General features: G+C 40.6%; 1 protein-coding gene across 1 annotated transcript in view; it reads left to right on the top strand.

Annotated features, from left to right (window-relative positions):
* The window catches only part of LOC126187784 (leucine-rich repeat-containing protein 49), a 154675-nt gene that overhangs the window by 1247 nt on the left and 140157 nt on the right, over nucleotides 1–13271 (top strand). The window lies entirely within an intron of this gene.

A 13271-nucleotide genomic window follows, 5' to 3' on the forward strand; every position in this document is an offset into this window, starting at 1 on the left:
CAAAAATACATCATGTGGTACCATCATAACAGTGTGGATTTGTACCAAATGAAGAAATATTTTGCACAGTTAATATAGTTAATGGCCAGAAGCAGTACAGTCTGACCATAGTGGTATTTGTCCTTTACTAAGTACTTCCAACAACAAAGCTACTTGCAAAGTGAAGTAATACAGATTGGTTAAGTTCAAGCAGTTGAGAAAACAATCACTTAAAGTTTTCTGTCAAAATGCAAGAAGTCTTACAAATAAAGTAATGAATCAAACAATGGAAACTCCAGGTACGAATATCAGCAGTGTAGGAAAAGATAGATTGATAAATACCATAAAGAAGATGTGTCAAGTTGCAGACAGGTACGATTAAAAGAGTGTCTTTTAGTCATGCCTGTCTACAACTTGACATGTCTTCTTTATGGTAAATAAAGTTATGAACATAGACTATCAGTACCAGGAAATGAAGTGGAATTTTGCTGAATATGCTGTTCTTACAGAACACCAACTTGAAGTCACTGCAAAAGAAAATGTATTGAGCTATCAAAATAAAATAATTATTTCTGACATCAGACCTGATTGCTTGAAATTAAAATATGGAGCATGAGAGTAACCTGTTTTCAACAGTCATGTCAAATTCGCAATAGAATTATAAAACACAAAGAAACAACCACATTGTTAATCCTTTATTATACTTTCAAATTGGTACCTCGTGTGATCATGACACCCTTAGCTTACAAGATATTCATCAGGTAAGATGTGATGTTCGTCTCATCTGTAGCATTTCATTATGTACGTATGCCTTGTGAGTGATGCTAATGGGAAGCAGCACAAGGAGCTCAAATGGTGGCTAAGTTTGGCGATGAATTCTAGCTGGGAACTGGGCAGTGCTGGCAGTCTTCTTAACAATAAACACACTACACGCTCCAGTGCAGCACACCGATAGAATGTTGCATGCCATTCTGAATGGGACCCTCACCTTCATTGCCTGGACTGTGAAGGAAACCTCAGGATGTTCTCCATGGCAATGGGATGGGTGGCTGTTGAGGCAAAACAGTGGGCAGCCTCAAGGGAACCTGCCACACTTAAGTTGTAGAAGGCCTGATTATTATGTGAGGCTCTTCCCAAGTTGACATCCCAGCGGCTTATGGAAACAAAATCCAATGAAACCCTTTAAGAGTCCGAGCACTATGGGTGGACTGTCAGGAAGTATTAATGCCCAACCTATGGGTGGACTGTCAGGAAGTATTAATGCCCAACCTATGGGTGGACTGTCAGGAAGTATTAATACCCAACCTACCAAGAAAAGTTGAGAAGGAAGCCCTCCAGATTTGCACTCAACCATAATAAAGCAAAGAATAGTAACAGGGCACCATTGTATTTATTTTGATGAAGAGAGGAGGCCTTAGCTTTTGAGACATTCTCCCCAGCCTCCACTTGAGCTACTATTAAAGCTGTGGAAAGGCTCTTTAATGGCACCATTCTTACAGAGGTTTCCACAAGCAGCAGAATCACTGAGGACAAAGAACTTGACTGGCTTCATAATTATTTGTGAAGTTCACAACACCCTCAACTTTTTCAAGGGTGTTGTGCCATGCTGCAACATCGAGTACACCAACATAAGACAGTTACAGGAAGAATGGTCAGAAATATGAGTGGCTAAAATGGGAATATAATGGAGAAACCAAATGATATGTGGAGGAAACACCAGTTTTCATTTTAATTTTCAATACACCTACATCATGAAAATGTATAAATGCTGGATACATGTACATTAAGATATAATCTTTCATATAAAATCCAGTTAAGTGTTTCAAATGCCAGAGGTTTGGCCACAATGCCGTTCAGTGGAACAGCAAAATTACTTGTGGTAGATATGGACAGTCAGCAAAATGAAATAGAGTTTTCATGTCTGCCCCAGCAAAGTATGCTAATTGGTGAGGTGACCATCCTGTGTCAATGGAAGTACACATTACAGAGTGAAAAATTCATGAAATTAAAGTAAAAGTGAACTTTTTCTTTTGGTGAAACAAGACACACATCCAGATCAGTGCAGCCATGACACTAAAGAAGCCTCTATGTAAATCTAAGACTGTTACATAGACCAGGGCTTCCCAACCTTTTCAGCTGGCAGACCCCTTCTTCAGTCGAAAATCCATGGGAGACCCATAGTCAGTCAAGAGCACAGTAACTTTAAATTTCAGAACGAAACCCATGGAAAATCAAAGCTTCTTAATGCAAATGCCATGTTCCCAATGATCATAACAACATGGTTTTATGAGATTTTCTGCAATGGTATGAGCTTTGCCTGTTTTTGCCACTCGATAACTAACCAAGAAAGAAGCTTTTTATGAATTTTCATTAATTGTTTTTGCATGAGTTTTCATGCAATGCTGAGAAGCAGCTATTCAGCACTCTTCCTTTTGAAAAAATCAATGTCTTTAGCCTGGAAATCTGGGGGAGTACCTTCAAAATGACGGTGCAGTTTAACTGGACCCATTACTGTTCGGAAGGACTCGTGCACAAATTACGCACTGAGCTTTACCCTCCTTTGTCTCCATAAAGCCCATTTCTATATAGCTTTCGTTATACTTACGCTTCTTGGTTATTCCACTTCCACAGGATATTGCAACCAATGGAGTACTTGGAGAGTTTTCACATAATAAACCTGGCTGTGGAGCTTCTTGTGATTGTTCTTCCTTTGGTCGTCCTCCCTACTCATTCATTTCAACTAGAAACTTCCCTTGTTGTGAAGGCAATGGAGAAACTGTACCCTTCTTCGATGATCCTGACTTCAGCCACCGATCCATGTTAGAAGTAATAAACTGGTCAAAAAACGACTTATCAAATTGGTAGTGCATTGACAAAGCAAGTTTAACATTTAATGATGCCTGGGGCCACATACGTGCCAGCGAGCACGGTGATTGGTCGACAAAGCTCGCTCGGCGCATGCGTAAAAGGTTTCAGCACATCTAGCGCCTTGATCCGGTGCACAAACGACCCCCATATTGTTGCGAAAGAGTTGATCAGAGAAGCCGCATTCTCCGGCACTAAACTGTGTTTGGGTTCTCACTTAGGAACCGCAAAGGCTGCTTGGGAATACGACCTGAAGTAAAAGTACACATGTTTTTCACATGAAAAAAAAAATAGTGATGAATTTGATTTTCACATTTTTATTCAATAATTTTACTCATTATTTTACACGATTTGCTGAAAGGTGGCCGCGGACCCCCTAGAAAGAGCTGGCGGACCCCTAAGGGTTCTGCGGACCAGACGTTGGGAAGCCCTGACATAGACTGATACTGCTACAAATATCCATATTGGCAGATGCAATTGAAAGGAAGTAAGTATTATGTTGCCCACATCTACTCGCAAATTGATTCTTAGTCTAACAGCCAAACAATGAGATATTGTTTTGGCATCACAGGAGCATAGTGGAGAAACATCCCCTTCTACACTGAAACGAGAGGCATTTCTCCGAAGTAGAGAGAACAGGGGCAAGAAAATCCGCACTGATAAATGGCTTCCATATGTCTGTGGAATATAGGCAAGATTCAAAACACACACATACAGTAGCTAAAACACTCAACGCAGGATAGACCATTAAGCATATGTCTACAGCAAGCACTCTTCAAACATTTTGGCACTCTTACTAATATACTACATATTCTGCAGGAAGGATGACCTCACTGGCGAGAGAGTGAAAAGTGATGCTGTGTTCATCAGAGAGACATGAGCAGTAGTGGCTGATACTAATATAGTAGTTTCTTTTTTTATTTTTCTTCTGTATTTCCTTTATTGCATCATAGGTGAGGTGTGGAGATGCCCTTGATGGCTTAGCAGACCAATCCTGGCATGAAACTTACATGCAATAGAGGGTGGAGAGCACATCTCTTGCATCTCCAACATTCCCCGTTTTCTAGCTTTTGGCATTCCTGCTCAAAATCTAAGATGTCAGCCAAAGTAGATGTGTGCCAGCAAGTATGATCCCCTATAGACCACCAGTTACGTGGGTCAGTGTTTAGATTGTATTTGTAGGTTCTTCTTGAATTGATCCTTATAGCACTTCAGATGAGCACCATGTGTGCTCACATCATTGTAAGCTTCTGTTGAGTGAAACATTCTGGTTCCTTAAGGCAATATAGTGTCCAGATTTCGCAGCAGTAGAGCAGGATAGAAACAACTACTACTTGATAAACCATCAGTTTGGTGTGTAGTGTCAGATCTTTATCCAGGAAGACCCTTAATGACCTTCAGGTAGTCCATGCAAGCAAAAAAGATTCACAGTTAGTGATAAAACACTTCCTTCCAGCAACACATAAAATGAAAGGATTCAAAACAGTGTCCCTAGAGATGCAAAACAATCAAGTCTGATAACACATAGATTAACAATTTTTTATCTAAATTTAGATTAAGAAGAAAAGTCTCTGAAGTGATTAGTTCATTGGCAGAGCACAACAGCACTTTGAGCTTAACTAAGTCCAGTCGGACATCAATCACAGCTGAGAGTTAATTGGTACAGTTCTACATCTGGCCGGATGCCTAGCACTGACAATACTTAATTGGCAAGATAACAGTATCCAAATCAACCAGCATATACCATTCTAACCCATCAGCAACCCACTTGTCTTGCTGGTAGATAAAGTTGCTCAGACAGCAGAGCTGATGTGTGGGACTTTCAAAAACAGTCTGGGCAGCCTGTCCTCTGTTCTCTGTATCCTTCTGAGGCGAGCAGTTAGTTGATGGTACACTTCCTAGATAGGGGTACTCATGCACCTGTTCCAGAGATGTGCTGGAAATAAAGATATTGTAATCTGGAAAGACAGACCCAGGAGTTGGGTGTGCTCGCACCCCTTTCTGGAGTGTTGATGGTGAGGCCAAAGTCCTTTCATATACACTATTGACACAATTCACAGAGAATTGTAACACTGCAGGTGTATGAGCTTGTGAAGCATTGTCATCTGCGTACTGCAGTTTAGTTACCTTGTGAGAGTTGTGAACCTTTTAGAATGGAGTGTGGACTGACTGAATAGTCCTCTGTCAGATCTGTATTTAAGTTCTACACCTGCATTGTTTACAAGCAATGTCTCCTAAAACGGCTGTGATATAAAGGACAAACAATGGGGACCTGAGGGCACATCATTGTTTGAACCCTTCAGTTATAGGCCAATTATCAGATGTTTCATTGTAATGTAGCACTTCCCCTGATGTATCATACTGGAGAGCTTGAATCAGTGCAACAAAGTGTCCAGGGCAGTCAAAACATTTTAAGACATTTGACATAGCTCCACTGGTCACTGTATCGAAGACCTTTTCTATTAGATTAGATTAGATTAATACTTGTTCCATAGATCATGAATACAACACTTCGTAATGATGTGGAACGTGTCAGGTTAATAAAAGATGTCTGTACAAGATATTACATTACACAAAATATTGCATGACACTAATGTTTTATTTATTTTTTCCTTAATTTACATCTAAAAATTCAGCCAATGAGTAGAAGGAGTTGTCATCTAGAAATTCTTTTAATTTATTTTTAAATGTTAGTTGGCTATCTGTCAGGCTTTTGATGCTGTTTGGTAGGTGACCAAAGGCTTTTGTGGCAGCATAATTTACCCCTTTCTGTGCCAAAGTCAGATTTATCCCTGCATAGTGAAGATCATCCTTTCTCCTGGTGTTATAGTTATGCACACTGCTATTACTTTTGAACTGGGTTGGATTATTAACAAGAAATTTCATAAGTGAATATATATACTGTGAGGTTACTGTGAGGATCCCTAGATCCTTAAATAGATGTCTGCAGGATGACTGTGGGTGGGCTCCAGCAATTATTCTGATTACATGTTTTTGAGCAATGAATACTTTTCTACTCAACGATGAATTACCCCAGAATATGATACCATACGAAAGCAGTGAATGAAAGTAGGCATAGAAAGCTAATTTATTGAGATTCCTATCACCAAAATTTGCAATAACCCTAATAGCATACATAGCTGAACTCAGACGTTTCAGCAGACCATCAATGTGTTGCTTCCAGTTTAACCTCTCATCAATGGACACACCTAAAAATTTTGAAAATTCTACCTTAGCTACAGACTTCTGTTCACAGTCTATATTTATTACTGGAGTTGTGCCATTTACTGTATGGTACTGTATATACTGTGTTTTATCAAAATTCAAAGAGAGTCCATTTGCTGAGAACCACTTAATAATTTTGTGAAAAACATCATTTACAATTACATCACTTAGTTCTTGGTTTTTGGATGTTATTACTATACTTGTATCATCAGCAAAAAGAACTAACTTTGCATCTTCATTAATGTGGAATGGTAAGTCATTAATGTATATCAAGAACAGTAAAGTAATGTCATAGAACACTAATAGTAAAGACTTAAGTTGTTCCCTGCATTTCTCCTACAATCGTCCTAGACACATCATATCAAAAGTGCTGTTGGAGGGTCAAAATTAACATTGAGATTCAGGAAGTACAGTCACTGAAAGTGTCTGGATGCAGTTGAACAAAATTCTAGGAAAAACTTTTACCTTCTACAGAGAGCACAGATTGCCACAATACTTACATCAACTGCTTTGTAGCCTTTTTTGAAGTGGGTGATAATTGTTGAGTTTTCATATCAGCCAATACGTTGCAAATTTTCCACATTAGAAGAAAATCAGAGGATAATCTGGTTTTTAGAACCAAGCCACCACTTTCAATTATATCCAGAGGGATGTTGTCAGGTCCAGATGGATTTCTTGGTGTCATGCTGTCCAGAGCCTTGCTAAATTCATGAAAAGTTGGTGGAGCTGTCATTCAAGGTTTACTACAGTTTAAGAATTAGCTGAAGTGTTCTTTCCACTGAACCAAAATGTCCTGTCTGTCAGTGGAGAGTGTCATACTGACAGAGTCATTAAGGGTTCCTGATAAACAGTTCCACATCTCTCTCTCACTCCAGTGAGAAAATGCCACAAGACTCTGGCACTTGACAGACGTTAAACTTCCTTGTTTCTTTGTTGCCACCAGTTATTCTTGATAGTTATTGTTTCATTTTGACTTTATTGTTCTTGATTATTATTGTTTCACTTTGACATTGCACCGAGCGAGATGGTGCAATGGCGAGCATGCTGGTCTCACATTCGGGAGGATGACGGTTTAATCCTGTATCGAGCCATTCTGATTTAAGTTTTCTGTGATTTCCCTAAATCGCTCCAGGCGAATGCAGAGATGGTGATTTTGAAAGGGCATAGCCTACTTCTTCCCTGTCCTTCCCTAATCTGATGAGACTGAAGACCTCACTGTCCAATCTCCTCCCCCAAACTTTGACATTACTGTATGAGCTCTTGGAAACTCTTTTTTTTTTTTCAATGGAAGATGGATGTTGAGCAGGACATAGGTAAGTGTACTCCTGGACATTTTTGAGATTCTTAATCAATTTGTTATTGTCATGAAACCAATCATTTCTCTTCTTTTCACTGAAACAAATTACCTCCTCTGCTGTCTTTATGATGGTGTCTTTTTAAAATGATCCTTTCCTGTTTAACATCTGTTATGTTAGCTGGCATTTTGCAGAGTTCATCTAAAAGTGCATCTTGCAAGGGAGAGCAAATTTTTTTATCCAGCAGGCTGTTGATATTGAATTTTCTCCTGGAAGAATTTGAGAGACATAACACTCCTTAAAATCACTCTCGTCTCCCACTTACAAGTATGTGCTGTAGTTATTCATGTGTTATTTAAGATCACTGTGTGCTTAATGTACCTACTACCATTTGGCTGAAATTCCAGAGAGGTAATAAAGGAACCTCATCGTTTGTTCCTTCTGCAAAGCCTTAATACCCTGTGGTTCATGTGCCCCAGAGTCTAATCTTGACTGTGAATATATGCATCTTCAACGGTAATGCACTTTAGCTCAGCAACAAGATATATCTCTGCCACATGTCTATACTCTGGCTCACCTGCACTTGCAAGCAATGCTCAGTGGGAAGTTTGTATTGATCTCTATGTGAGTGGTAACTTACCAATCTGGTTACATCTGCAAAGAATAACAGCCACCAAAACAAAGCTTCTCAAACAGTTACTCAGAAGAGCCCACTGAACATTGTACACTCTGATGACAGTATTTGAATAATGAGATGAGGTCCAGGACAGGATGGAGCACACCACAAGTGCTGATGTATCTGTTCTAAGGACCACAGGACAGCAAAAGAGGCAATCTGTTCCCTGGTGAAATAGGAAGAAATCAATCACAAGCATTTGAGGAAGGAAGAGTACAAATACAATGGTTGCCGTACAGTGAACTCACCATGTCTTATAGTACAGGCAGTTATAGAACATTTTTAAAATATAACTTTAAGTGCACAATAAGATAATGCATTCCAATAACATCAGGGTAGCTATGGACTGGAGAATGTTGACTTTCAGTATACCAACACAGAAATGCGTAACAGTTCCTTCTCCATGCAGAGGTTAGAATCTTCTTTCACTGTAATGGAAAATACAGCTCCTGGCCCTGACTAAATTCCGTATGGCATGCTACTGAAACTAAATTTAGAATCAAATGAAATCCTCCTGGAATCTTTTAAGAATATATGTTTGGAAGGACATTTATCTCTGCTCCTGGTAGAAGTGATTTTGATTCCTCCACTGAAACTAGGGAAGGATTGCATGTCTATAAATAGTTGTTTCGATTTTGCTTTTACTGGTTGTGTTGGAAAATCTAAGAGGATTGATCAAAAGTCACATTATGTGGATTCTGAAGAAAAGATTCTTTTTGAGTCACTTCTATTGTGGTTTCAGAAGATATTGTTCTACCCCAAACTTTTAACAACTGGAAGTGGCTATACAGGAGTCTTTCCTTTGAAAGCAACACAACATAGGCATATTTTTTGACCCAGAGATGGTGTATGGCACTAATTGGAGGTACAATATCTTACATCATCTGCAACTAAGTATTTTGTATGCATCCCCTTATTTTACTTCAATTCTTCCTTTGTTGTTCTTCTCTTCAGTCAGAAGGCTAGTTTGATGATGCTCCCTCCTCACTAGTCAACAATGTGCAAATTTCTTCATATCTGCACAACTACTGCAAACTACACCCATTTGACTCTCTCTCTCTCTCTCTCTCTCTCTCTCTCTCTCTCTCTCTCTCTCTCTTCTCCATTACAAAATTGATTATTTCTTGACACCTCAGTCTGTGTTGTATCAACCTGTCCCCTGCTTCTGTCAAGTTGTGTGAAGATGTTCTGTTTTTCTCAATTCAATACCATACTTTTAATTAGTTGTTTAATCTACCCATCTACGCTTCAACGCTTCAAAATTCTTCTGTAGTATGACATTTTCAAAAGCTTCTATTCTCATGTTTCCAACCTGTGTATTATCTACATTTCGCATCCATACAGGATAACACTAGATAAATACCCAAAGAAAGACTTTGTAACATTTAAATTTGTATTTGATGTTAACAGATTTCTCTTGGAAGTTCATCTTATAATCTCTTTACAAAACATTATCCATTCTGTTCAACTGATCTTTCAAATCCATTGACATCTCTTACGGAATTACAGTTTCATTGACAGAGCTCAAATGTTTTATTTCTTCTCCCTGAAATTTAATTCTTGTTCCAAATTTCTCCTTGTCTCTTTTTACTGCTTGCTCAGTGTACAGATTGAATAATCTCTGGAAGAAGCTACAACCCTGGCTCGTGCTCTGGTTTCTGTACTAGTTGAAGATAAGTTTTTGCTCTCTGTATTTTATCCCTTCCATATTCAGAATTTCAAAGGATATATTCCAGTCAACATGTTCAAAAACTTTCTCTGAATCTGTAAATGCAAGAAATGCTCATCATTTCTCTTCTCTGTATCTTCTGAGATATGTTGTAGGGTCAGTACTGCATTGAGCATTTCTGCCTTTCTCTGGAACCCAAACTGATCTTCCCAGAGGTCAGCTTTTACTAGTTTTTCCATTCTTCTGTATATAATTTGAGACAGCATTTTGAAACCATGACTTAGAAAAATGATGGGTCAGTAATATTCACATCTGTCTGTTAGAAATCCTAGGATAATACATGAGAAATTGAATCTAAATGACAAAAAGGGGAAATATATAAATTCAGCAGACTGAAAGGCAGTGCAAAATGGCAAAGCAGGAATTGATAGATGAGAAATCTAAGGCTATATAGACATACATAGATGCCACCTAAAGGAAAATTGAAGAGATTTTGGGAGAAAAGAGATGCACCTGCATCATTATTAAGAGTCCAGGTGGCAGGCCAGAATGAATCAAGCTGAAAGGTGGCTGGAAGAAAACCAAACATGAAAATAATGTCATAGAAAAAGAAGAGGGAGTATACATGCAAGTTATCTCTTGCATGGATTGATCACCGCGGTCTCATTTCATCAACATGGTGTCTGTGACATGTAAGTAGATGATCACACCAGTGGACTTCCATGATGGGCCAAAACTGCAGGCAATTTCTGTGGGTATCTCTAACGGACTGGGCTTGCCAATCTGAAGCCCATCATTGCCCTGCCCGTCGTATCTAGTCTCACCGATCTGCCCACAGGCTGGTTCAGTTTGTGTGTGGCATAATGCGGTGGATTTTCGTGGTTTATCAACAGACTTGGCAGGCCAGAGGTCACTGGCAATGGATTTCAGGAATTGCAACTGTCTCACAGCAAGAACATTGTACAGTGCAGTGATTTTTAGACATTTTATTTATTGTAGTACATTTTGGCACTTTAAAAGTAGTTTATATATTAGAAAGTATGGATAAGAGGAAGAATTGTGGCAGTCACTGGCAGGTTGTACACAATGTACTCACATATTTTGTGAAAGAAAAACCACACAATAACTGTAAGATGATAGACATAACACAGTGGGCAATAACCAACAGTAACAAACATAGCAGCACCATCATTTTATTGGGAGTCACCTATAGTGTTGGTTTACTCAAGTGTTATCTGCTTTATGTCCTTCTTTCAAGAGGCCTACTTTTTTCTGAGGCTATTTCTGAAACCAGTGAAGATATTTTAAATCTGTCTTGCAACTCCAACAAAATACATATTTTTGTCACCTAATGTGTTTCGTTTTATTGAAATAAAATAACATCAGTGGTCTTAATGGAACATATATATACCATTTGTCTTGCTTTCTCCATCTAAATACAGTTTGTTGCAAAAGATGTTGATGTTAGTACTTAAGATTTTTGCTCACATGTTTAGAAATGCAGACGTCCTTACATTTTTTGTCAACAAAATTTGTCTCTCCATGGGGCCAACAGCTTTTTTGTGGATATGTGTGTGGCTCGCACAGGTCCCTCAGCTATTGCAGCCTTTATTCTTTTCCAGGCTGTTTTCCCTTCCCCTTCCTTCGCCTTCCCTGTTCTTCTTCCATTCCCTTTGCCCCTTCATTTCCTTTTCTTTATGTTGGCCTGGCTATCCTCATGACTTTGCTTCATCTTACGGTTTTGTTTGGTTGCTTTTCCTCTTCCTTTTTGGCCATTCTTTTTTGGTCCCCCTCAGGGGTTTGACCTCCATCTCCAAATTTGAAATCTGTAGTGTGAGCCAGATGGGGAAGAACTCACTCCCTAGCATCTTTGGTGTGGGTTCCTCTCCCCCTCCCCTCCTTCTCCTCTCCCTCTTTCTTTTCCCCCTTCCCACTTCCTGTCCCTCCCTGCTAAAACCCTTTCACCTCCTCACTAGGTCACCAGCTTGGTAGCCAGGTCATGGTGTTGCATCTGTTATGTACCCATCTGGCTGAGCCCCCTGATACCACAGGAATCACACTGCTGGTACCTGTGCTGTGAATGCCTTGTGCAAGCCTAGGAGTCTTTCTTTTTGGGGCATCAGAACTGCTGGCAATGACCATCCTGCCAGGCAGCCATTGCTGTGGCTGGGTGGTGCCCACAAGGTGAGCCCCTGTTCAGAGTTACTGGTACCAGGGTGGACGTTTGGCACATGAAATGTGTTAAACTCTCTGGCCACTCTACTGTGGCTGTGTCTCTTCCTTAACATAGTTCAGTCTCAGTTCCTGTTTCTGCCTCTCCAGTGTTACACTCCTTGGATACGTCCTTGGAGGAGGGCCAGACATGCCAGCTTGGGGCAAAACCCCTTCCACATTTCCTGGTCTGTATCAGGACTGACAGGGAGACTTTTGCTACCACTGAACTCCTTTTCTTTGTGGAACATACTGAGGATAAGTTCGGTGAAGTTGAGTCATTAAGCAAGATGAGATCTGGCTCCCTCCTTATAAAGACAGTTTCTGCCAGTCAGCCATCCTCCCTGTGTGCCTGCGTCTGTTTAGGAGACAACCCCATGGCTATCGCTCCTCACAAGTCACTCAGTATGACACAGGATGAAATTTTCCTTAGGTACCCTCTCTTCGAGTTCGATGATGAACTTACAGCAAATCTGGAATTATGTGGCCTTCATTTCATCTGGCATGTCCAGCAAGGCCCTAAGGACTATCATGGAGACACTGGTACTTTTATCATGGCATTTGAGGGGATACCCTGTCCGATAAGGTCAAGGTAATGGAACAAAGATGTGAAGTGAAACCGTACATTCCACCTCCCATGCATTGCTTCCATTGCCTCAAGATCAGCCACATGTCCTCGTGATGTGATGCCACTCCCATCAGTGGTGACTAGTAGCTGTCCTCTTCATGGGGGATCCCTTGCACCCCACTGCCCAGTTATGTAAACTACTCTGGTTGCCATTCTCCCCACTAACCTGAGTGTCCAGTGTACATGAAGGTAAAAGTAGTCAGCAAATAAAGACCCTTGACCATCTCAGCTACTTTAAGGCCTGGAAGAAATCTGATAGGCTTCACCATGTAAATCTCTTCTCAGTTACGCCTTCCACTCCTCACCCGTCACCCTTACCCCCATCCTACTGCCCTCCCCTTTCTTCACCCTTGGTGGCTTCCATCTCCAGGAACTTTTCCTCCTCCTCCTCCTCCTCCTCCTCCTCCTCCTCCTCCTCATCCTCCTAACCAGGGAAAACATCCTCTTCTCTGGCTCCTGCTAGGGATGGGGCTCCATCTCGGGACACCTCTCTCCAGCATTCTCAGGACAGGAAGCTTGCACTCTCGGGCCAGAGGAGAGATCCACGCTCCAAGGGCTCCAAATCCACTTGCTCTCTGTCAGATCCTGACATCACTGCCACCTATTCCCTTACTGATAACGCCTCCTCCCTCCCTCTGAGGGAGAAGAAGAAGCAGTGCAAGTCAAAGGACGAGGCTTCCCTGACTTCCCAGAGGGCTTCACCCCGTCCACCTCATCCTGAAC

This window comes from Schistocerca cancellata, chromosome 5, assembly GCF_023864275.1.
Source record: "Schistocerca cancellata isolate TAMUIC-IGC-003103 chromosome 5, iqSchCanc2.1, whole genome shotgun sequence".
Lineage (NCBI taxonomy): Eukaryota > Metazoa > Arthropoda > Insecta > Orthoptera > Acrididae > Schistocerca > Schistocerca cancellata.